The sequence below is a fragment of the Macaca mulatta genome, chromosome 4 (assembly GCF_049350105.2).
Source record: "Macaca mulatta isolate MMU2019108-1 chromosome 4, T2T-MMU8v2.0, whole genome shotgun sequence".
NCBI classification, from domain to species: Eukaryota; Metazoa; Chordata; class Mammalia; order Primates; family Cercopithecidae; genus Macaca; species Macaca mulatta.
Window position 1 is genome coordinate 39426896 of NC_133409.1, and position 26050 is coordinate 39452945.

The 26050-nt window shown below is 40.2% G+C and overlaps 2 long non-coding RNA genes across 3 annotated transcripts; one reads left to right on the plus strand and one right to left on the minus strand.

The window, feature by feature from the left end:
* The first annotated feature begins 1109 nt into the window (after positions 1–1109).
* LOC144340280 (uncharacterized) lies at positions 1110–20313 on the plus strand. Of its 2 annotated transcripts, XR_013416216.1 has the most exons (3): positions 1110–1185; positions 17064–17133; positions 19465–20313. It is a non-coding gene; the product is annotated as an uncharacterized LOC144340280 (long non-coding RNA). The 2 variants fall into 2 exon arrangements; XR_013416215.1 differs by lacking the exon at positions 1110–1185 and having other exon boundaries at positions 16661–17133.
* LOC114677495 (uncharacterized) lies at positions 7425–19918 on the minus strand. Its single transcript, XR_013416214.1, has 4 exons — positions 19780–19918; positions 19303–19535; positions 8995–9157; positions 7425–8556 (listed from the first exon to the last, which is right to left on the minus strand). It is a non-coding gene; the product is annotated as an uncharacterized LOC114677495 (long non-coding RNA).
* Positions 20314–26050: the final 5737 nt, after the last annotated feature.

Below are 26050 nucleotides of genomic sequence, written 5' to 3' on the forward strand. Positions count from 1 at the left end.
CATAAGCGTTTCTAATGAAGATAAAAACTGGTTTAAAAACCCCTCCCTAACCCTTTTAACTTGGAAGGAGATTGGAATGAATCGTCAAAAGGATGAAAGGTAGATAGTGGGAAGGTGGAGGAACAGCAGCCAGGGGCCATAAATTATGAAATGAATCATGTAATGTTCAGTAGAACTGATGGTCAATGATAGTCGTATTGATTTAACCATAATATAATTAAGAAGAGAAATGTCCTTCTTTGCTTCTGACCTAGGTTGTTTGGTGGGGCCTGATCACACACCAAGATGCCATTAGGATTAGCAGGCTCTTGTCTAAGTGAGCCTCTGGAATTGGTAGGGCCTCATTGCCCATGAAGTTTAACTCCTTATTCTATTTCTGCTCATTCCTTATTGTGTTCTTTCATTTATTCAATCAATCACCTATTCACAGACTTGGAGCTGGGTTCTTACTCTGTACAAGGAACTTTGCAGGAGATGGACAATAGCTGGGCCACCTTCGGTCACCAGGTATCCCTCCAGCCAATCCCACTGTCTGCTCTGTGACCATCCCCAATGGTAGATACATCAACTCCAAAATATTTGGGAGTTAAGCAAGTAGAAGTCATGGAATTATACTCAGAACTAATCATACAAGGAGAAAAGGCACTGGCTTCCTGTGGAGGGAGTGTTTTTGAAAATCCCATACCATACTCCCTCCCCTGACTACCACTTAGATTTCTAGGAGGGAGTCTAAACTACCTACAGGCCTTGCCTTAGTGCTGTTCGCTGAAGCAGTTCCAACAGCCCAGCCCAGGCATGTACTTGAGTCCGTGTAAACAGGGTTCCCCAATTAATGCGGGAAATAGCCGTGTGTCAATGCTGGGAACCCAGCGTGATTCATTAGGCAGATCACAACAAGGCCAATTCAAATTCTGAAATGTTTGTTTCACCAGAATGATATTTACTAGTATAGTAAACAGAATTACAAAACAACTATGTCAAATAGTGCAAACCACAATCAAGATTTCAAAATTGCCTAAAGTGGAAGTAAGAGGGAGCTTATCATAAACACCTGCGTCGTCGGGTATTTAAAGTAATGTTGAAAAGCAGGATTAAGTTTCAGACTTTATAACACAGATACTGGGGACTTCAGTTCGTCATTAACATGGTTGACTGAAAGAAAGGTGCATAGCACTGCGGGATGTTGTATGTACTTTATGAATCGGCTCATGGTCTTTGAGGGGGGATCGGGTAGTTTGCATGGGTAATTTCTCTCTCTTTCTCTCCCTTTTTTGATTTCTTCTTTATAATGCACTAGAAAAAGGAACTCTATTTTGTTTTACTTGGGAGTCAGGGACTGAAGTAAACATAATTATGTAAGGACTGGATAATAAATCTGATGCTTTTTCTTAAGTAAGAAGACCTGAATCTTTTCTGTTTTTGCTGAATACCTTAATTTTTTTCTTTATGTTTGACGAAGTCAGTATTTGGAACCATATTCCTAGGAGAAATGTTATTTGTGGTATTGTTCTTCAGGGACTCACAGTTAAAAGAATGTTACTACAGTCTCTTACTTCATAATTTCATCATGAGAATTCCTTATCTGCCCAGTGACCTCAGACGCTTAGGAGGAAAAGTGTTTCCAAATGTCCAGCTCTTATCTAAGCATCGTCTGAATTATGCAAGGGCACTAAGTGTATGCATTTAGGTTGGCTCTCCACTGGGGAAGAGCTCACATAAGGCTGTTGGTATTTCCTGCCCCTATTAGGCCAAAACTATTGTAATAACAGTGTTTCTGGCTGGACTCAGGTACCTTTGCTTCAAGTCCAGGCCAGCATCAGGATATGAAGAGGCGTTTGTGAAAGGGAAAACTACTGGGATGGTGGCTTGCGGGTAGGGAAGGGAGAATTTCTCAATCTTTTAATGGCATCAAAATGTTCAACATGGATAAATCATTAAGAAAAAGAAAAGGCCTACTCTTAGTGGAAATTACCACTCAGATTCTTCACTGTAATTTCTGGTTCTAACATGATATAAATGGACTGGGTAGATCTGAAAGGCTGCAAAGTTTGTCCAAGTAGGAGGTAGAATACTTCGTTTCTTTGCAAGTATTGTGAGGGCTTATACCACTTGGGGAAGGTCTTCTTTAAGAAAAAGAATATAAATTAGAAATACAAAATTAGATTTGAAATGGAATATCTATTTAAAATAAGAAAATAAATACAATTTTTTTAAAGGTGGCAAATGGCATATATATCACAAAATTCATAAAAACAACACAACACTTTTATTAGGCAACTGCCTGACATACTTCTTTTTTAATTTTTTATTTGTTTTTTATATTTATATTTATTATTATTAATTAATTAATTTATTTATTTATTTTTGAGATGGAGTTTTACTTTTGTTGCCCAGGCTAGAATGCAGTAGTGCTATCTCGGCTCACTGCAACCTCTGCCTCCTGGATTCAAGCAATCCTCCCACCTCAGCCTCCCGAGTAGCTGGGATTACAAGTATGTGCCACCACAGCCTGCTAATTTTTGTATTTTTAGTAGAGACAGGGTTTCACCATGTTGGCCAGGCTGGTTTTGAACTCCTGACCTCAAGTGAGCCACCCACCTCAGCCTCCCAAAGTGCTGGAATTACAGGCATGAACCACTGCGCCCAGTGACACACTTCTATAATTCTCTTTCCTGACATTTTTGGCTGCATACTCCTCAATGCCTCTTCAGAAGATAACGATTTGGTAATGTGTGTGTGTGTGTGTGTGTTTGTTTTTGTTTTTGTTTTTGTTTTTGTTTTTACAGGAAATGGCATGGAATGAGAAGTCAGTAAAACCTTGTTTCTTTCCCACTACCCATATCCTTACATTTCTGGTGCCAGATGCTATAGGACTACCTGTAGCCCTACAGTCTTGTGTAGAAGCCAGAGGAGTTGGCACAGAAAGGGTCAGAGTGGATAGAGTGTTGGGAAGTACAATCTTCAAAGCCAGCCCTATACAAGAAAGGCTTACACTTTTGTAACGATACATATAAGTGACTTTGGGCCACTTAAATGGATCTTATAAAACTACATTACCTTCAAATTAACACTTAATTGGCTGCATCCTTAAAATTCTCAAGGCCACCAACATGAAGAGAAATCTGATGAGGGGGAAATTGGAGTAGAAAGGAAAGTAATATTTACCAATTGTGATTTAATCATAAATTGAGAATAGAATGTCTCACTCTTTCAGGTTTTATAGAAACTTATGACGATATGAACACATTGGTGGGCCTCTTCCGTTTCCAGGATCTTAGAAGAAGCCCATGCAAGAAGACAGTCCTGATGTTTAACTTTCATTAGCTCCACAGGATATCTACCTGTGGGTCTATGTGAATTTGAGAAAGTGACTTAACTCCCTGACCTCAGTTTCTCCATCTGTCTATTCACACTGGATTCTTGTGATGATTAAATAAGATAAATGCATATGAGAGTCTGTAAAGAATAGACTCTACTGTTTTGTAGATTACTCAGTATAAACCTCATGCTTAGGTAATGTAGTTTATAGTCCAATGGATGAGTAGTTCAGAGTTTGGTGTAGGGAGTAGTAATTCTTATTCTTGGGATGCACTTTAACTTTCGCAAATAATTACCCACATTTAGCAATTTAGAAGCAGCAAAAAATAAAAAGCTTGGAGGAGCTAATGAGAAGACTTGAAAGTTTTGGGACGTGGTTCCAGTCTCTTGGGGTAGCCTGTCTGTTTGCTAGTGCTGGTCCTTTTAGATGCATCTTGGGTGGAGTTTTCCATGAATACAGGAAAGCTTCTAGAGCCTTTCTTTCCAAAATAAACCCTAATTCCATTATCTTGGGTCTGCTTCTCCTTCAGGCTTTCCCATTTCAGTAAATGCCACCACTATTCACCTAGTTGCTCAACCGCAAACTTAGTTGTTATCCTTGACTCTTGTCTTTTCCTCATCACGCTCCTCATCTAATTTATAAACAACTCCTGTTGACTTTTTAAATTACCTTGACTTCAGTCAACCACCTACACCTCTGCTACCCTAGTGCCAGAATCCATCACCTCTCACCCAGAATATTGAAAAACACCTCCAGACTGATATCTTGTAACTTGAAATAAATTATTTGGATAAGCAGCTAGAGCAATCTTTTTAAAATTGTAAAACAGGCCAGGCACGGTGGCTCATGCCTGTAATCCCAGCACTTTGGGAGGCCGAGGCGGGTGGATCATTTGAGGTCAGTAGTACGAGACCAGCCTGATCAACATGGTGAAACTCCATCTCTACTAAAAATACAAAAATTAGTCAGGCACGATGACGGGTGCTTGTAATCCCAGCTAAGCTACTGGGGAGGCTGAGGTAGGAGAATCGCTTGAACCTGGAAGGCGGAGGTTGCAGTGAGCCGAGATTGTGCCATTGCACAATCTGGGTAACAAGAGCAAAACTCCGTCTCAACAAAAATAAAAATAAGCTTGTGAAACAAATAACACCCTCTAATGGTTTCACATCATACTCAGAAAAAATTCCAAACTCCTGCATGATCAGGCCCCTGTCAGTTTCTCTGACTTCATCTCTTACCTCCTCTGTCCGGCTCACTCAACTCTAGTTACACTGGACTTGCTATTGTTCCCTAAACACAGAAGTTCTCTTCTATATTATGTTCTTTTTCTATATTATTTCCCCTGACTAACATACTTTTTCTTTAGATTCTTTTTTTTTTTTTTTTTTTTTGAGACGGAGTCTTGCTCTGTCACCCAGGCTGGAGTGCAGTGGCGGGATCTTGGCTCACTGCAAGCTCCGCCTCCCGGGTTCACGCCATTCTCCTGCCTCAGTCTCCCGAGTAGCTGGGACTACAGGCGCCCGCCACCACGCCCGGCTAATTTTTTGTATTTTTAGTAGAGACGGGGTTTCACCGTGGTCTCGATCTCCTGACCTTGTGATCCGCCTGCCTTGGCCTCCCAAAGTGCTGGGATTACAGGCGTGAGCCACCGCGCCCGGCTTCCTTTAGATTCTTGACTATCTTTGCTTCCTCATTTTCTTCTCACTGAACATCTCTTCTTTTGAGGGGCCATTTCTCACTATCCTGTCCATAAAAGAGCAGATCCTATTTCCATCACCTTAACCTGATTAACTTCTTCGTAGCATTTACCACTGTCTAACATTATATATTTGCTTGTGTACCTGGCCAGAACGTAGGCTGTAAGAGAGAAGATGTTGTCTCCTATCCCCAGTACCTAGAAAAGTGCCAGGCACTTAACAAGCCTTCAATCGTATTTGTTGAAGGAAACAAAGAATGTGAAGAATAAAAGAAAGAGACAAACGTTTGTCTGTGAGACACCTGTTCCCTCTTGCCTCCATCCAGATCTGGAGCCTTCTCAGATCTGATAGATTAATCCTCCCAGCACAGACGGTGCCCAGTCTCATTTCCATGTCTTCATTTCCATATTCTGCACAATGTAATATTCCTTCAGCCTATCTTTATAATTTTCTCTTTTAAGACAGCTCACATCTGATGTCCTGGGTAGAACTCGTACCCTCTGTTGAAGTCAAGCCAACTTCTTTCTTTTGGCTTCCAGTCTACCTATAGCTAAATACTTCTATACAGTACTTGTCATAGCTTCTGGCAATAATTTGACTTTGAGTGTGACAAGATAATTCATTTTGTCTAATCAATTAGTGTGAATACCTTCTGGGGCAGAGATTGTTCTTTAGTTTTCTTTTGTATCTTCCACCATACCTAGGCTTGTGCTGAGCACATGGCTTAGTAAATATCTGTTGGTAATAATCACATGACAATCAAAAGCAAAATGTTGAGCTTATTTTTATTTTTAAAGATAAAATATGTGCATACACACACATAAATAAAACATATATATATATATATATATATATATATATATATATATATATTTATTTATTTATTTATTTAGAGGGAGTCTTGCTATGTTACCTAGGCTGGAGTGTGGTGGTGCAACCTCTGCTCACTGCAACCTCTGTCTCCCAGGTTCAAGCAATTCTTGTGCCTCAGCCTCCCGAGTAGCTGGGATTATAGGTGCACACCACCACACCCAGCTAACTTTTCTATTTTACTAGAGATGGGGTTTCCATGTTGGCCAGGCTGGTCTCAAACTCCTGACCCCAAGTGATCTGCCTGCCTTAACTTCCCAAAGTGCTGGGATTACAGGCATGAACCACCGAGCCCAGCCATGAAATATAATTTTATATTCACTCAAAATAGGCACAGTTTGGGTACAGTGGCTCACATCTATAGTTCCAGCACTTTGGAAGGCCAAGGAGGGAGAATTGCTTGAGGTCAGGAGTTCAAGACTAGCCTGGGCAACATAGTGAGATCCCGTCTCTAAAAAAAAAAAAAAAAAATTAAAAATGTTGACCAGGCATGCTAGCATGCACCTGTAGCCCTAGCTGCTCAGGAGGCTGAGGTGAGAGGATTGCCTGAGGTTACAGTCAGTTGTGATTGGACCACTGCACTCTAGCCTGGGCAACAGAGCGAGAGACCCTGTCTTCCAAAAAAAAAAAGGCAAATAATCATTGAAAGTATCAATTATCAATTACTGAAATTTTCTTCACTGTTGTAGAAAACTCAACAGAAGCTCAGCAAATTCAGACACAGTTTATGTAACATCCGGGGATGAAGGGGTTTGCAGGAGTGTCTCCCTTAATGTGTGTGATACAGTCTTGGCTCTCAGGACTGGCTCTGACTCTCCCAGGACACATCCTCTTTGTGATGGCTGCTAGGACAACATTAGCGCCGGTAGTAACCTGCTCCTGGCTCCACTACTGGCTCTCCACAGTCAAAATCTGGTTATCTTAGGGCATCCTGTGGAATTAGAGCTGTTTCATGAGCTAGATGACTTTGAATGAAGTTCCAGTATTTAATGGCTGGGGCACACAGGACATAGGAGGGGGACAGAGACTAAACAGCAAATATAGTTTTAGCCAAAAGAATGAAGAAAGAACCTGAACTATCTGGGCCATTCTAGCGGGACTCTGATTCCTCTGTAATAGTTGGTAGTAACTAAAGACCTCAGGGCCTTCCAGTTCTGAAGCACCAGCCATTAGAATTGTTCTGTTTTACCTGATTTCTAGGTGCAGAGGTAGGAAAATCTGGAAATTCAATTCTACTATAATCTGAAGCTTTTTGATGAAGAATTATCTATTTTAAAACGTCTAGCACCTTGCTTCCCGCTAATGCTAATGTGTACGTAAGAAAGAAACAGTGACAATGCTGAGCTGGAAGAATGCAGAATGTCTTACTCAGATCTACTTGCCCATTACACATCTGTACTTCACAGGACTTAGTCTTTTATCCTTATGAGAAAACACTACATATTCACCTGTTCAGCTAAAACAGAAATAAGCCACATTCAAATGCTAAAGAGGTTAAAAAACAAAACAAAACACTTATTACATATGGTCTCTAAAACTCACTTTAAAATATATTTTTAATATTTTTCATTCTAAACATGATCTTGAGAATGCTGGTTCATCAGTTGTAAGGAAATTTGTACAATTAGATTTTCTCTAATTGATTCTTTTCCTCACTGCTGCTTTTAGCCCCATATGTGATATCCTCAAAGGTGATTTTCTTCGAGCTCCTGCCAACATCCCCATATTTGTTTGCTAGGGCTGCTGTAACAACAACAAAAAAGTACCACAGATTGGGTGGTTTAAACAAGAAAAATGTATCGATTCACAGTTCTGGAAGCTAGAAATCTGAGATCGAGGTGTCAGCTGGGTTGGTTCCTTCGGAGGCTGTAAGGGAGAATCTGTTCCAAGCCTCTCCTAGCTTCTGGTAATTGCCGATGCATCCCCCGATCTCTGCCTTTACCTTCCCATGGCATTCTCCTTATCTGCTGGTCTGTGTTTGGATCCCAATTTCCCCTTTTTATAAGGACACCAGTCATATCGGATTAGAATCCACTCAATTGGCCTCATCTTAACTTGTTTAAATCTACAAAGACTCTATTTCCAAGTAAGGCCACATTCTAAGGAATGAGGGGTTAGGACTTGAACACATATTTTTGGTGAGGGGGGCACAATTCAACTTATAACAATCCTTATCTACACCTAGCCAATAATCACACTGAATGACAGGAAATGGCTCTCAGAACTGTGGTCAATAGTGTGTGTCATCCTGGCAATATATCAAGTATCTCAGTGAGGTTGATCATGTCAACCTCCAAAGAGCAGGTTGAGATGTCTATAAATATGGCCTCTATGTTCAAATGGCTGCTGCAAGCAGGGAATATTTGATATGGTTTGGATCTGTGTCCCCACCCAAATCTCATGTCAAATTGTAATCCCCAGTGTTGGAGGTGGGGCTTGGTGGGAGATGATTGAATTGTGGGAGCAGATTTCTTCTTTTGATGCTGTTCTTATGACAGAGTTCTCGTGAGATCTGGTTGTTTAAGAGCGTGTGGCACCTCCCCTCTGCTCTCTCTTCCTTTTGCTCCAGCCATATGAAGTGCTGGCTCTCCGTTTACTTTCCACCATGATTGTAAGTTTCCTGAGGCCTCCCCAGAAGCCAAGAAGATGCTGCCATGCTTCCTATACAGCCTGTGGAAACATGAGCCAATTAAACCTCTTTTCTTTATAAATTACCCAGTCTCAGACATTTTTTTATAGCAGTGTCAGAATGGACTAATACAGTATTATTGGAATAAAAGTTCAAGTGCACCGGGATTACTTGGCCAGTACATGGGTAAGCTAATATCCCTTTATCCAACATGTGAGTTCCATTCCATTCCATTCCATTCCCCAGTGTGACCTAAAAGCAAGAGAAGAGTGAAAGTAAGAGAGAAAAAGAGTTCTAAGAAATCTTAGCCTGATGTGCAAATGTTACAACCTTGACCTCTTTTCAAAACTTGTACCACCAGGTGATTGTTGATCATAAGTATGCATAGAGAGCTTACTAGTAATAACATGCCCAGCATTCAAAGGATTCTTTGTTTTGCTTCTTTGGATTCTGTACTTGATCAGTTGCTCATCACTTACCTCTCTGCCTAAGGCATAGTAAATTGTCAGCATCCATCCAAATGACTCAACTAATAACAAGCATCACGCTGGGCACAGTGAGATGACTCAGAGATGAAGCTGAGGATCAATCATGCTGTTCCCAAGGTCTGTGCTGGATAAATCAGCATTGGAAACCTAGGTGCTGAGTATACCAGAGGTTTGATGAAAAATTATTTTAGACTTGCTGCATATTTGAAAATTTCTATAATAAAATGTCAAGAAAAAAAGTCACGTAAATCAGCTCCATGGTTTACTGATTTAGAATAAACAAACATGATCTGTTAGTATTCATTTGTCATAGAATATGATAAATGTTTAACTGTCCAGTTTTAACTGTCTTGATGATGTCTGGGTAAACAAAGCATCATCACTTCATGGTTTGATATCTGTTCCCTTATTTTTTTATTTTTTAAGACAAGGTCTCACTCTGTTGCCCAGGCTGGAGTGCAGTGGTGAGATCTTGGCCCACTGCAACCTCCACCTCCCAGGCTCAGGCAGTCTTGCAGGTATAGACCACCATGCCCAGTTACTTTTTTTTTTTTTTTTTTTTTTTTTTTTTGTATTTTTTGTAGAAACAAGGTTTTGCCATGTTGCCCAGGCTGGTCTCCAACTCCTGAACTCAAGCGATCCACCCACCTCAGCCTCCCAAAGTGTTGGCACTACAGGTGTGAGCCACCGTCTTGGCCTGTTCCCTTATTTACAATTATTGGGACGCAGGAAGAAAGCTTTTTGTTTTGTTTTATTTTGTTTGTTTAATTAATGGCTACTAGATCCTACCAATCTGTACATTTTTTAAGAACTAGCCTATCACTATTTCTAAATCCTCTCCATTTATCTGTGGCCTGGTATGATGATAAGTTTGATAGCAGGAGTACCATAATATGTCATATAATACTGTATTCCTGCTCTGCGAGCTATCTTTTCCTCAGTCCTAAAGCATAGTGGCTAAGCAAGTAATCTTGGGAGTCAGATTGCCTGGCTTATTAGAATTGCAGTTTAGTAGGACCTTGGGCAAATTGCTTAAGCTTTTCATGCCTTATTTTAAGTTCCTGCATCATATGACTGTTAGTGTCCAGAGTAAAATGTAATCGGTTTAGCTGTCTCGCTCTAGAATCTTTATTTTATCTACCAACTATCCTTCTCTCTCTCTCCCTTTCCCTCACATCTCTATCTCTATCTGTAGCTCAACTCTTTCTTTATTTCTTAGTCTTCCAAACCTATTTCCCTCAGATCCACTTGTCAGGGATGTGCTGAGGGAAATAGGCTTCCTCCTGTCCTGCTAGTGACCCCGAGTGGCTTTCATGGACCCCGATTTATTCCCTCTTCATTAGGAAAAACAGCCTTTTTGGTTTCTGGAGCACCCTTAGCATCCTGTTTAGGTCTCTCAACTTCACAAGTAACTTCTTTCTTTATCACCATGAACTTTTCTTCACCTCCTGATCTTTTCTACAATCAGGTGCTGAACTTCTGCAGTTCCTGGTCTATAGAGTCCCTTCAGATATCAGATGAAATATTTAGTCAAATCTCTAACTTGACAAGCAATCAATGCACAAACATTTGTATTAGTGTCCGTATGTTCAAGCCATCAGAAAGTACACTCTACTTGGCTCTACAAAAGCAACAATTCAAGGCAACCATGATAATAATTAAAAAAACAAAACAAAACTCCATAAAACGACTATATATGTAGACATGGATTTTTGAATGCAAATTATAAAATGTCTAACAATATGTTTGTGACTTATATATGAGTTAATGAAACAGTTAAAGGAAAACTCTAATGATACCGCATATTGTTAAAATTTCTTATCCAATAGCCAAAGGAGGCAGACATGGAACGATTGATTGGGGGATTGATGGGGAGATGGACAACACAGAAAGGAACTTATAGTAATGAAGGAAGGGCCTTGTAGGCATTCCTTGGTTGAAGATAATGGTTTTCCTAAACTGGGCTATGATACCTCAGAAACATTATTATTATTGTTATTACTATTTTAGTATAGATGGGGTTTCACCAAGTTGGTCAGGCTGGTCTCAAACTCCTGACCTCAGGTGATCTACCCACCTTGGCCTCCCAAAGTGCTGGGATTACAGGTGTGAGCCACTGCACCTGACCATGTTATTAATATTAATAATACATTCCTGACAAATAATTCTATTCATTTTTAGGAGATCATTTACAGAGGTAACTGATATTATAGTCATTGCCCTTGTGCTCAAAATGCCCAAAGTTCCTTTATGGGTTTCTAAAAGAGGAATCTGAGGACTGTCTACTCCATCAAGGATACCTGGGGTACGCCTCTAAAATGCAGCTTCAAATTCCACAGGTGATTCTGATGCACCCTAGAGTTAGATAGTCAATGCCTTTTGGAGTTTGGGCCTGAATAGGGACTATTCTCTATCTGAGAGTGCCATACACTAAAGTTGGAGTTGCTCAAGAAAATACAGTAGTCCCTTAGTATCAGTGAGGAAATTGGTTCTATGGCCCCCTCCCAAACCAAAATCTGCAGATACTCAAGTCCCTTGTATAAAATGACATAGTTTTTGCATATACATACACCACCCTCCCATACACTTTAAATAGTCTCTAGATTATACCTAATATAATGTAAGTGCTATGAAAATAGTTTTCATATTTTTTATTTGTATTTTTTGTTGTATTGTTACTTTTTATTGTTGTAGTTATTGATTTTAAAATAATTTTGATCCGTCGTTGGTTGAATCTTTGGATGCCAAACTTCTGGATACGGAGGGCTGACTATACTATTACAATGAGATGTTACACATACATCAATAATGTTACTTAAACTTTTAGTTGTCTTATCGTTTCTCAAAATCAACTTTTATAACTGTAGTGATTAATAAGATTAATTTGAAAAGGAGTTCTCTTAAAATATGAAATAACAGCAACTCCTCAGCTAAATCCTGTGGATGCTATTTAACCCTTTCTTGGAAGCAGATGAAGCCCTCATTTGTAACTATGACCTTGCCCAAAATGGTGGAGCTTCTCCAAGTGGAGCCATCTCAAGTCAAGGGATGGTCTTAACCACTTCACCAGAGTCTGCTAATTCCCACTGATCAATTGAGCTCTAACAAACATTGGAAGGAGGAAACTGAATAAAGGAATGCCTATTGTCTTCTTGAAATAGAAGGCCTCACTTAGCTCTATAAAGAGTTTACTCTGCCACCGCGTAGTCTGGACAAATAACATGCATTTGCTCTCTTTTTGTTCCCAAAAATATTGATTTGGGGACTTGGATATCTAGGAATTTATTTGAAGTACCTAAGATAGAGGTCAGTTCAGTTAATTATGCTTTTTTTCCTGTTTTTCACATATAACCCCTCTTAAATTTGCATTTCAGGCTACAGACTGGTAGTTTTTAACTCAGGCTGAATATTATAGTCATCTTGGGACCTTTGAGAAATTCCAACCCCCAGACCCCACCCCTAGAGAGAGTTCAAATTAATCAGTCTGGGGTGGGGCGAGAGCATCATATTTTTCAAATCTCCCAGGTGATTCAAAGTGTAGCCAAAGGTGAGAACCACCGCTTGCTTTATGATGTAAGACTTATTAAGGCCAATTCTATCAAAACCATCCACCACCATCAATAAACAAAACTATTTGATTTGACAGTATCCTATTAGGTGAATAGCTTGTGCAGGCATTATTCTTGTCTTGAGATTTTTGGGAGATTTGACTATATTCCACAACTTAGGTGACTTGAGTAAAATTCCAGATTTTTCCATCACACTATGGTGACACAGTAATAACAATCCCCACACACACACTTTTTTTTTTTTTTTTTGAGACAAAGTCTAGCTCTGTTGCCCAGCCTGGAGTGCAGTGGTGTGATCTTGGCTCACTGTGATTTACACCTCCCAGGTTCAAGTGATTCTCCTGCCTCAGCCTCCTGAGTAGCTGGGAATACAGGTGCCCATCACCATGCCTGGCTAATTTTTGCATTTTTAGTAGAGATGGGGTTTCTCCATGTTGCCCAGGGTGGTCTCGAACTCCTGACCACCTCGGCCTTCCAAAGTGCTGGGATTACAGGCATCAACCACCGCACCCAGCCCCCAAATTTATGTATTCATATTGTTCACTAGCAGAATTCAACAGGAAATTCAGTCAGTAAAATTGTTGAGAGAAAGCAATTTGTTCATAAAATTTCTAACCTCAAAGCTTTACAGGATTTAGCCTCCATGAAATCCAACAAGTGTAACAACATCAGCTGTGATATCTTTGCAGTTGGGTTACATTTAATTGATTTGGGGGACTTCACTCTGCAGCAAATCTATGCCCACAGAACCAGTTGAAGTTATGAAACCTCTGTCTTGCCACATATGTTTAAATCCTTTAATAAAATAAAGCTAACAACTTGATAAAACTAATAACTCTCTCTCTCTCTCTCATTTTTGTTTGTTTGTTTTTGAGACAGAGTCTCACTCTGTTGTCCAGGCTGGAGTGCAGTGGGGCAGTCTCGGCTCACTGCAACCTCTGCCTCCTGGGTTCAAGCAATTATCCTACCTCAGCCTCCAGAGTAGCTGGGATTACAGGCACCTGCTACCACACCCGGCTAAGCTAATAACTTTCATGAGAGCGAGAGCAGGCAAGGGTGAGACTGGTTTGGCTTTTGTGGGCAGTGAGTGCCTCGGATAATGATTCTACCAGGTTCCATTTGATGGAGGGCAAGTTCATTGAACACCTTCAGCTGCGAGGAGAGCTGTAGTGAGAACTTTCTGCCTAATAACTGCTCTCTCTCTCTTCAATTTCACCTAATGAGTGTGTGAATTCGATTGCTAGATTCTGATGTTGGTGGAGGATAAATGTAAATAATTTATGAGAGAAAGTTGTGATCTTCTTGGAGAGCTCAAGGAATATATCTTTTCTGGAGGGTGAGGGACAAGGGGAATAAGAGTGCAAAAAGAACAAAGGCACTCTATTTTAAAAGGCATTCATTTAGGTGGTGTCCTTATCTATAGCCTGCCCCTGTACCTTGTCCTGTGGAACTGGGGCACTTGCATTTGGCAGCTGCAATCACTTAATAACTGCACCTTTGCCATAAAAGCTGTTGGAGGTTGGCAGAGAGCAGGAATCCAATGTGATCATTGCTAACATCCATTTAAAGCCAAAGCCACAGGGGGAAGTAATTGGATTTAATGGATACAGAGTTTTAGAATGAAAGTGCGTGGGATTGGGTTTATTTAATTTAATTAGACTTATACTTTAGATTATCTCATTTAAATTATCTGTGTTCCCATGTATGCTTTGACTTTCTGGCCTTTAGGCAATAGGCAAAATTTTCCTTGTACGAAGCAATGAAGGTCTGTTCGTTTCTCCTTCAGAGCCTTCTACATCAGCCAGGGTAAAAACGAGCTTATGCGTCAGCCAGGGTCAACTAACCCAGGTCCCTCCGAAGGCAATCTTTTTCATTGGTTGGTTGAGTCGTAGAATAAGAGGACCTGAGGGGGCTTTTAAAGCTCTCACGCTGCCCTAGTCCTCTCCCTAGCAGCAGGGTTTGCTCTGTTTTCTGAGTAACTACAGGAGCCTTCATTACCTGTGCTATAGGACATAGCTTCTCGAGGGCATCCAACACTCCCAAGGGCAAAAGCTGGTGGACTTTGACAACACATCCCGCAACAACTAAATTGTCATTTCCAGAATGAAAATCCATCTTGCACAATCATAAAGGGAACTTTATTTGAATCACAGAAACCAGGTAAATTGAGCCTACTAGTTAGACATGACGATTAGCTGGGCTGATGATGCAGTGAGTTTCTCCTGACTTATATCTGAATGTCCCTTTGCCTTGATGTTTCTCTCCATTGAAAACAAGTGCAGGCCGGGTGTGGTGGCTCACGCCTGTAATCCCAGCACTTTGGGAGGCAGAGGTGGGTGGATTGCCTGAGCTCAGGAGTTCAAGACCAGCCTGGGCAACATGGTGAAACCTTTTCTCTACTAAAATACAAAAAAAATTAGCCGAGTGTGGTGGCGTGCACCTGTAGTCCCAGCTACTTGGGAGGCTGAGGCAGGAGAATTGCTTGAACCCGGGAGGCAGAGGTTGCAGTGAGCTGAGATCACGCCACTGACCTCCAGCCTGGGTGACAGAACGAGACTCCATCTCAAAAAAAAAAAAAGAAAAAAAAGAAAAGAAAGAAAGTAGAAGTGTGGCAGGGCAGACTGTGCCAACAAGGAAATGCCCATGGGAGAGAGGGAGGTAGTACCTCTGTGGCTCCCGTGGAGGCCCCAGGACAGGGGTGAGGTAGGCAGCAGGCTCCTGGTGATCTCTCACTCCACTGCTCTCAGTAGAGCAGGAGTGATTGAAGCCATGCCGCAATGAATTTCATGATAGGGTAATATGGATACGTTTCCACTGCAGGAGGGAATCAGGCTGCCTTGCCTCTCAGCACGCCCACTCCAGTGGGAGTCTGAAATTACTGTCTTCAGACCTTCTATTCACCTCGTTCCTCTCATTCCTTTGAGATTTTCAAAAAAGCAGTACTGTCGTTAATAATAAATTGATGTATTGTTACCTTTTAGTAAGAGCCATATTATTTAGGGACATATTTTATATCAATTTAAACACATGTACTGTGTATTTGGGTGTGTGTGTGTGTGTGTGTGTGTGTGTCTTTGTGTCTGTGTGTATTTCCATTTAGATTTTGTAGTATAAAAGTCTGCTTTCTCCACTTTTGCCATTCTTCCCTAATAAACTGATATATATATATGTAAACAATTAGATTACGGTTACTTATTCATTCTCAAGGAACAGGCAAACAGCGAAATAGACATTGATCACTGCAATAGCATGTACTAGGTAACAACTTCATTTAAGGCACTGATCCCTGGTATTGTGGTCAATATAAAAATGTATAAGATCTGATCACTCTCCCAGATTAAGCTACAGACACACATGACTGATTCAAAGTAGAAATTGGCAATGTGAAATACAAAGATAGTGCTGCGAGGTTTCTGAAGACAGTAAGATGATGTCTGATTTGGGGGATCAGATCATGTCCTGTGGGATGCCTTCTGCACCGGGCTCAGAAGGAGGGAGCTTTGGACATGTAGTGATGGGTGAGTGGAGATGGGGCACTCCAGATGGTGGGATAGTGCCCGTGGGAAAGCGCTGAGCACTTTCTGGACCTTTTTTTAACGAATTTTTTTTAACCGATTGACAAGATACGGAATCTGGATCCTTAAAAAGGCTGTTTGGCTGTGATGTGGAGCTGTGAGAAGTAAGTTCTAGAGCGAGATCCTGAGAGTTCTTTGGTGTCACTCAGGAGTGACACCAGTTTGAATTTCACCAGTTGTATTAGTTCCCTAGGGCTGTTTTAACAAAGTGGCTGAAAATAACAGAAATGTATTCTATTACGGTGCTGGAAGGCTGAAAGCCTGGTATCAAGGCGTTGGTCAGGGCCTTGCTCCCTGTGAGGGCTCTAGAGAGGAATCTACCCTGATCTCCTCCAACAGCTTCTGGTGGCTCCTGACAATCCTTGGCACTCCTTGGCTCGTGGCTACATCACTTCAGTCTTCACCTTTGTCTTTGCAGGGCCTTCCTCCCTGTACAACTGTGTACCTCGGTGTGTCCTTTCTTCTTTTTCTAAGGACGCCAGTGAAATCGAACGTAGGGCCCACCCTAAACCAGGATGACATCATCTTAACTAATTACATCTGCAAAAACCTGTTTTCCAAATAAGGTTACATTCTAAGGTTCCGGGTAGGCATGACATTTGGGGGCACACTATTCAACTCACAACACCATTTTAACAAGATCCCAAGAGTACTGCAGTGTCAAGCTAAGGAGTCTGAACTTTACCAGTTTAGATGCCTAGGTTCAGAGAAACATTGAGGGAAGTCTTTTTAGGGCAGGGAATACCTTGACAGCCTTGGCCTTCCCTAGGTTAGACCTGCTGTGCCTGTGGTGAGCCGCTAACCCCTGGCTGCCGTGAGCCACATTCTGAAAGGCCGTACACCCACATCCACTGTCTGAGTGCCTGAAGCTCTGCCCACTGGACTATGACTCTAACATTCCATTTTGTTCTTATAGCGGGAGGTATTCTTGTCCCTCTCTCCTGTACCCAAATGCCCAGCTGCTGGCTTGGACTCATGAGTAGAAGGTAAGTGTAGGCTTCAAAGGTAGTATTTCAATTTTTCCTATTCTACCACATCTGTCTCCCATGGCTTACTTTTGTTTTATTTTGTTTTGTTTTATTTTGTTTTGTTTTGTTTTGTTTTAGAGACAGGGTCTTGTTCTTTCACTCAGGCTGGAGTGCAGTGGCATGATCATGGCTCACTGCAGCCTCGAACTCCTGGGCTCAAGGGATCGTTCCACCTTAGCCTCTTGAGTAGCTGAGATTATAGGCACATGCCATGATGCCCAGTTCCCGTGGCTTACTTTTGGAACAATGTGTTTGTCAAATTCAATGTATAGGCTTGCAAGAGCTAGGAAGGAGAACTCTTATCTTACTTAGTACTTCTCTACAATTACTTTTTGCTTTAGAGGCAATTCACTAGCCATATCAGAAGAAATGTCAGTTGAAGGACACCTTTAAGATATTCATTTACAAATACTTTTCTGAATAAATGAATACATCGAATGCTTTTTATACGATAGATACTTTACTAAGTCCCATATCTCATTATAAATTCTTTTAAGCTTTCAGTGCAGGCAAAACTAACATGTTTAACATCAGTCCCCTTATTTTTTACTATTTATAGTTGCAAAAATTAAATGAAATAATATATTTAGAAGTCTTAACACATTCCACACAGCAGTCGCTAGCTATTATTACCCTTCTAACTGTACATGCTGGCAGTTATCTGGCTCAAGGAGTTTTTAGTGGGATATGATATATTTTGCCTCTCAATTTTGGATTTTAATGCTTTTTTACCATCAAAGGATTGACACATCTTCCTGGAAAAGATAAAAAAGATCTTTGAAGATTTGTTTTCTTCAAAGTTATGACAACCACTGCAACGTGCCTCAGTGTAGATACTCTGGTTGCTAAGGACCGCATAGATCAGGGTAAAAAGTGGGCTGATGATAACTGTCATTTTCTTTTCTTTTTGTCACTTGGAGGGAAGAAGCAGCTTGGTAGATGCTTGGGCTTGTGTCTGAGGCATCACAGCAACATTGTGAAAAAGAATCAGTCAGCATGACGGTACCTATCTTTTTTGACGGACTTCTGGACTGATCCACCATTCTACCACTGTACTTTGCTCTTCAGGGGAACATGGATGCACATTCCTGTGCTAAAGAAACTTCTATGTGACCAGTTCACTATGCAGAGCACTGGGAGTCTCCCTCCTCAACAGAGATTGCAGCACACAGCCTCTGCCTTGCTCAACCCCACAAGATTCTGTGTCAATAATCAAGGACAAAATAGCTCTAAAATGAAATCCTATTTCCAGGCTAGAGAATTTTGAATCTAGATTTAGAGACGCCATAAAAAATAATGATTATTATGTCAAGGAAGGTAATTTTCATGAAGGAAATGACTTCTAATCCAAATGGTTTATTTGTAGGATTAATGTCATATGAACCTGTTTTATACAAAGTCATAGGGAGACAAAAAAAGGGAAGAAATTCATTTTGAGCCTAAATATACCAATGAATAAATAAGTTGACAAAAAATAAGCTAATTTTAACTTCAAATCACTCACCCATTTCGTCTTGTACAATAACCTCAGAAACACAAATGCACCATGTCCGGCTGCATATGAAAGTGGCAAGAGCTTGCCATTTCCATTTTTAAAAGGAGAAGCAAATGTGTCTAGCTTACTCAATTTTTTCCTAACTTCAAGTTTCATGTTTATGTAACCATCAGGGAGACTTGCTGACTCACAGTCAGCCTCTGGGGCAGCACTTCCCCTTTCTTTAGTTCTTGAAGAAACAAGTATGATGCTCCCAGGAGAGTGGACATGCTAACCATGTAAGTTTTTTATACACACAAGTAATATAATTGTATACATTTATGTTAATTGATAAAAGTCTAAACAAGATAATCTCTAAACAATAAGAATATTTTATTTTACTTGTTTTTTTAGATGGAGTCTCACTCTGTTACCCAGGCTGAAGTGCAGTGGCCCGATCTTGGCTCACTGCAACCTCCACCTCCCGGGCTCAAGTGACTCTCCTGCCTCTGCCTCCTGAATAGCTGGGTCTACAAACTCACACGCCACCACACACAGCTAATTAAGACTTATTCAAAGCAGGAATTGGTTTTTAAAATGCTAAACCAAATGATAAAGTCCACAAGTTTTTAGGTTTGTAGGTGAAGCCTTACCTGACTTCCCACCTCCAGCAGGTTGGGAACTATTCTCGGTGCTCCCATAATACTTACGATTTACATGATCATCGCTAACACTGCAGCACTTAATAGTAGCCAGGAGATAGAAGGTTCTGTGTATGGGGTACTGAGTTTGCATTTCACTTCTTTTCATTGCAGGCCACAGACCTCCGGACTCTACTTCCTTCCTTAGAGTCAGGAACTAAGAGGAAAATATTCAGCTTGGTTTTCTGGAATGAGAAATACAGGGTTGAGACTGCATCAAGACAAACACAGTTATGTAGATAATGTAGGTGAAAAACTGAAGAAGAGAGGAGGAGCCATCACAACTTCCTAATCGATTTATTTGCTTCCAACTTTTCCAACATTGCTGCTCAGTGAGCTTTCAAAAATGCCAGCCTAATTAATTCACTTTTTCGCTTAAAACCCTTCAGTGCATCCAAGGGGACTTGAGATAAAGACTAAAGTTCTTACCTGCCCTGGAGGCCTTGAGTGACATGGCTCCTCTCCCCTCACCTGCCTGTGGAAGCCACTCTCTCCTGAGGGCTCCAGAACTTCACCTGCAGTTGCTCTCTTAATTCATCAAAACAGATGGTCTTCTTCCTGCCTCAGGGCCATTGCTCCTGCTGTCCTCCTGCCTGAATCATCGCAGCAGACTGCCAGCCCTTCTGCTGTCTTTGGCTGCACACTTCTTTTGTTTGGCCAGCCAAGAGATGACTGAAGTTTGAATTTGAATGCCTTAAAGCCAGTAGACTCCCTCCAGTGGGCCTTTTGTTCTCATATTTCTTGTTGTCTTACCCCTGCCAGATGCACACATTTTTGTTACCTGCCTGATCTCTTAAAGGAATTTGAGTTTGCAATCTCTGGACTAATTAATTTCTACTAATCAACCAGTAAAGCACAAATGCCATCTCCTCAGGAAAGTTTTCACAGCCCCACCGGCAAAAAATCCTGTACTTTCTCTTCCTAGCACTCATCACAACAGCAATTAAATAACTAATTGTGCTATTACATGTCTAAAGTCTATATTCCCGGCCAGCATGGTCATTACAAAAGGGCAGGGACTCTTGTCTTTTTCACCACTGCGTTCTTAGTGTTTACATATAGAAGGCACTCAATGATTGAATGGATGAATGATAAAGCTAAAGTATTCCAAAGCTTAGTGACGTAAATAATTCTCTAAAAGCTTTAAATGAGAATTATAGGCAAACATTTTTCTGAGATTATTTGAGCCTAGTCCTTCCAGGAGACACTGAGATTCCATAACCCTGAGGAGGATATATCATGGGAAGCTCATCTCAGTGATTTCATACTGCTGTACTAGGTCCAAAGGGCAGAAGGAATGGGGAAGCCAGGAGGGCTCCAGGCTCCATGAAACTAATTAAACCATAGCAGCACTAGCTCGACTTTTATCATTATTCTCTTTCTTTCTTCCTTTCTTTTCCTTCCTTCCTTCCTTCCTTCCTTCCTTCCTTCCTTCCTTCCTTCCTTCCTTCCTTCCTTCCTTCCATCCTTCCACAGACTTTCGGTCTTGTTGCCCACGCTGGAATGCAATGGTGCAATCTCGGCTCACCACAACCTCTGTCTCCCGGGTTCAAGCAATCCTCCTGCCTCAGCCTCCCGCGTAACTGGGATTACAGGCATGCGCCACCATGCCCAGCTAATTTTGTATTTTTAGTAGAGACAGGGTTTTTCCACGTTGGTCAGGCGGGTCTGAAACTCCTGACCTCAGGTGATCTGCCCACCTTGGCCTCCCAAAGTGCTGGGATTACAGGCATGAGCCACCATGCCCAGCCTATCATTATTCACTTTCTATCTTTTATGTGAATATAGTGAATTTCTGCATAGGATTTGTCTGAACAAAGCTTATACCAGGGCTTTGACAGTGTCTATCTTATTGGTTATGGTATCAATGGCTCCTAGAATGGTGCCTGGCACTGAGTGTTGAGTGGTGTCTATGAATGGTAACCTACTTGTGGTAAAGATCTTATATTTACAAAGCTAGGATCAGATTTCTGTTGTGTTTCAGGATCAGGAAGTAGTGAAGCTATCCTATTGCAGGTAATGTTGGTAGCATTACCTATTTCATATGATGAGGATTTCTTCCATCCATTCAATCCAATTGCAAAACCAAATCTTCTTTTCCTTCCCAAATGATATTTAATTCAAGTCTTTCAAATGCATTTCAAAAGCTTCTCTTGTCCATGCTCCTTTATGCTATGTTGTCTTCTCTGCCGGTAGTCACATTCAAAAGGCAATGAATTAATTATCTTTATAAGTATTTTTCTTTATTTCCAAATCTGATCAGAATGTGCCCAAAGCATGCTTCATTGCAATGTTTTTGAGGAAGTTTGACTTATTATTATTATTATTAGGCTTCATTATATCTGAAGCAAATTAAAGTGGACAATTTTCCATGATGATGGAAAGTCTCACTATGTTGCCCAGGATGGTCTCAAACTCCTGGCTTCAAGCAGTCCTCCTCCCTTGGCCCTGCAAAATAAAATGCTGGTATTACAGGCATGAGCCACTATGCCAGGCCAAGGTATTTTTTTTTTAATGTGATAATTAACAGTAAAAAAAAAAAAGTGGGATAAAAGACATTATATGGACTAGTACATGCCATGTTCATGGTGCCAAATAGCTTGCATTTCCACCCTCCCGCTCTTGCCTCTATGCTGCTTTCTGGACCAAAGTTGCCTGCCTTGGAGGCAGACTTGTGTACTTACTTTAACAGGCTCACTTGCCCTCTGGTTTCTGGTTGGTTTTGTCCAATGGGGAGCCCCTGCAGGAGGTCAGAAGGAAGAACACAGTAAGGTCCAGTCCCACATTCCCCTGCTTCCTGCCTACAGAGTTGGCTTGGGCTGGCTGCATGATCTCAAGCAAAGATCGTAACTCCTCTCAAGGTGACCCTTTCCACACTCTCTCCTCTTGCTCCTTTAAACCTCAGGGTTGTAACATCTGCTGTGACTAGCCCCAGCATGTCCCTCTTCTTTGCGGTTTTCCCATATCTGCCTATATCGTATCAACAGTCCCTTTACTCAACCTTCCTGGAGTATGCTTGCTTCCTGTTGGGGCCCTGATTGATACACCTACTAGGGATTCCACTTACGATCTCTCTCATTTTGCTCAGGAGTCGAAGTTATGGTGATGGACATTGTATCCACAGGTGTAACTACTTCAAGGAGAAGCATTTTTTGGAATCATACCCTACAAAATCTAAATTAACCATATTTTCATTATATCCTAAAATGCCTTATTATTGTATTTTTCTCAACACTTTTACAATATACCATGCATATTCTTATTTTTTGAAAATTATATAATTTGAGTATTACTACTTTTATGTGCCTACACTACTTTCTGTTCCTTCATAAGTAAATGTCTTATTTTTTTATGTGCTTAATTTTCTACTCTATAGACTCATTCTTATTTTTAATTTAGAGATGAGGCTTTCACTATGTTGCCCAACTTGCCTTGAACTCCTGGACTCAAGGGATCCTCCCACCTCAGCCTCCCAAGTAACGGAAACCACAGGTGCATACCACTGTACCTGACTATGTGATATACTAATTATTAATTCAACCGCGAACTGTCTGTCATTGTTAACATCTCTCAAGTCATTCAGACACATCAGAAACTCTACTAGTTTTATTTTAATACATTTATTAAGGGCTTACCATGTACCTGGCATTATGCTTGGCATTAGGAATAAAGCACTGAACAAGACTCTTCGAAACAGCAGTCTTCAATTTTTTTTTTCTGGTACGCTCCCCGAAGTAATTTTGAAAAACTATATGCCCCTTTGCATATGTTTTAATTAACAAAATATTTTAAAATCAAAGGGTTAAATTGTTGCAAACGATGTAATTTTTAGTGTTTGTGACTAGATAACAAATCCATTGCTCTGGTGTTAAAATAGAAATGGTGATAAGTTTCTTATAAATATGGAACACTTTCCCCTAACAATCCTATTAAATTAACTTTTTTTTCTTTTTTCTTTTTTTTTTTTTTTTTTTGCCAGAAAAGACTCAGAACAAGAATTAACATTTGTTAATATTCTGATTTCTTATGAAGCTCTTGTTGGAGAAAAAAATAATGAAGTTTTCATTTTACGAAACAGAAGTGAAAAGAGTTGCTGAATCTTGTCACTCAGCATCTTTCCTGCACGCAAGTTGCTGAGTCATTTAAGGCATTGACTCTTCTGCTTGGACGTCTGAGTTCAGTGTCACAGGATATTTAAGTAGGAAACTTAGAATTTTAGAAAGGAAGCCAGGGGAAGAAACAGACCCAGAGTGGTAAGGTGCTTGTCAAAGTCATGCAGCTGGTTGGTGAACTTGGGCTTCTTGGTTGTGATTTGGTTACATTTTCATTATTTTCATTGTTGCATGATAGTAAATGCTCTTTAGTAGGTTTAGATAAAAATTAGTGGCAGCAAATAACAGCAACAACAATAATACTGTATTTGTGAGAGAACAACCCAAATATAATAATATCTTTTTGCTTTTCTATTGTATTTTTACCATTTTATTTCCTTCACACCTTCCATGAAACATTTTACTTGAGGTTTTGAATTAATTTTGCATTCTATTTGGCACAATTATTTCAATTTCACTGAGAAAATGGAAATAAATTCAATTTTATTTTATAAAAGTAAAGCCTGGGAGGATTAATTTTGATCACTTAGCATCCTAGGTAATAGAGTTTGACAAATGATGCAGTCTTTAATAATAATTTTAGATTGCTCCTTCGAGCTAATCAATGCCAGTTAAATCAAGTAGTTAGAAGAAGCTTTTAAGACTCTGTTATGCTAGTGAAATAATTTAATTCTCTCCAGTTCAATTACTTTCAATAATATAACACCTTTCTGGTACAATAAAAACTCAATTTAAAAAGTAAATAAAGTTTGTAAACTATTTTAAAGACCCTATAGAAATATTTTACTGAGTTACTATTTAAATTAATAGAAGAGACCTTAAATGTTTTCAGTAAAGATTCCTATTTGTGATATAATTTTCTTTCCTTCTTTCTTTCTTTTTTTTTTTTTTTTGAGACAGAGTCTCACTCTGTTGCCAGGCTGGAATGCAGTGGCATAATCCTGGCTCACTGCAACCTCTGCCTCCCAGGTTCAAATGATTCTCCTGCCTCAGCCTCCTGAATAGCTGAGATTACAGGCACATGCCACCATGCCCGGCTAATTTTTATATTTTTAGTAGAGAGGCAGTTTCACCGTGTTGGCCAAGATGGTCTTGATCTCTTGACCTTGTGATCCACCCATCTTGGCCTCCCAAAGTGCTGGGATTACAGGTGTGAGCCACCACGCCCAACCTATGATACAATTTTCTAATATAAATGAGGGGGCTGGGCACGGTGGCTCATGCCTGTAATCCCAACATTTTGGGAGGCCGAGGCGGGTGGATCACCTGAAGTCAGGAGTTCGAGACCAGCCTGACCAACATGGGGAAACCCTGTCTCTACTAAAAAATACAAAAATTAGCCAGGCATGGTGGTGTGCCCCTGTAATCCCAGCTACTCGGGAGGCTGAGGCAGCAGAATCACTTGAACCCAGGAGGCAGAGGTTGCAATGAGCTGAGATTGCCCCACTGCACTCCAGCCTGGGCTACAGAGTGAGACTCTGTCCCAAAATAAATAAATAAATAAATAAATCAGAGAATTCACAGAAGGAACTGACTTACAGAACTTTATAGCTGGTTACTGGTATTGATATCCAAATTTCTGCTTTTCATGCAGATGTCTTTGTCAAGGATGGGCTGTGACATAAAATGCAAACAACTGTTTTTAATGCTACATTTAGTATAAATTTTATGTTCTCATTTAGGGCAAATGTTCACTGCAAATTAAACTAGAATATACAAACACTTATAATGTAAAATATAACTTGTATTAGGGGCTCCTCACTTGAAGAAAACCCAAAATAAAACCCAACTTGATAAAAAATATTTGAATATACGGGATGATAATTCAGGGTTTTTCCATGAAATAGGAATGTCTCAAATGTCAAAAAGAAAATTGATTTTGAAAGTCCTTTTGAGCATACTGGTTGACTAAAGTGAAGGACATCTTTTTTATTTGTTTATTTATCAATTTATTAATTTATGAAATTCAAAAAATTAAGTAAATTTGCTTCCTCTTCATTGCCTCTTCTCTAAAGCTCATCTTAATCATGTCTTCTCCTTAACCATAAGCCTACATGCTCCTAATTTTATGACTTTGCTGATCACTGCAGGTTTTTTACAGTTACTCTAAACAGAATTCCAGGCTTATCATTGCCATACCAATATCTGATGAAAGTTGTCAGCTATACACAAAAACAAAACGACCATCTGCTCAAGTTCACTACCCCCATCCTCCACCCCACAATGACTGTAAATATAAACTCATTTTTAAAATTTCTTAAATATTTTCTTTATAGAAATCCAATTTAATCTCTATATCTGCCAGTATATTCTCTCAATTCATTTATCTGTACACCTGTTGAGGTTAGAATAGTATGGAGAATTATAAAGAGAGTGTTAAACTAGGGATAACAAGTTAAGTAACAGAAAGATGTATAAGAAAAGCTATTATTACTGATGGAGGGTCTTGACTACAAGTCTTCAAGACTCTTGACATTTTGAACAAATAATTGGACAAAACGCACAAAGAAATGAAAGAATGAAGCAACAAAAGTACAGATTTATTGAAACAAAAGTACATTCCACAGAGAGGGAGCCACAGAAGCAAG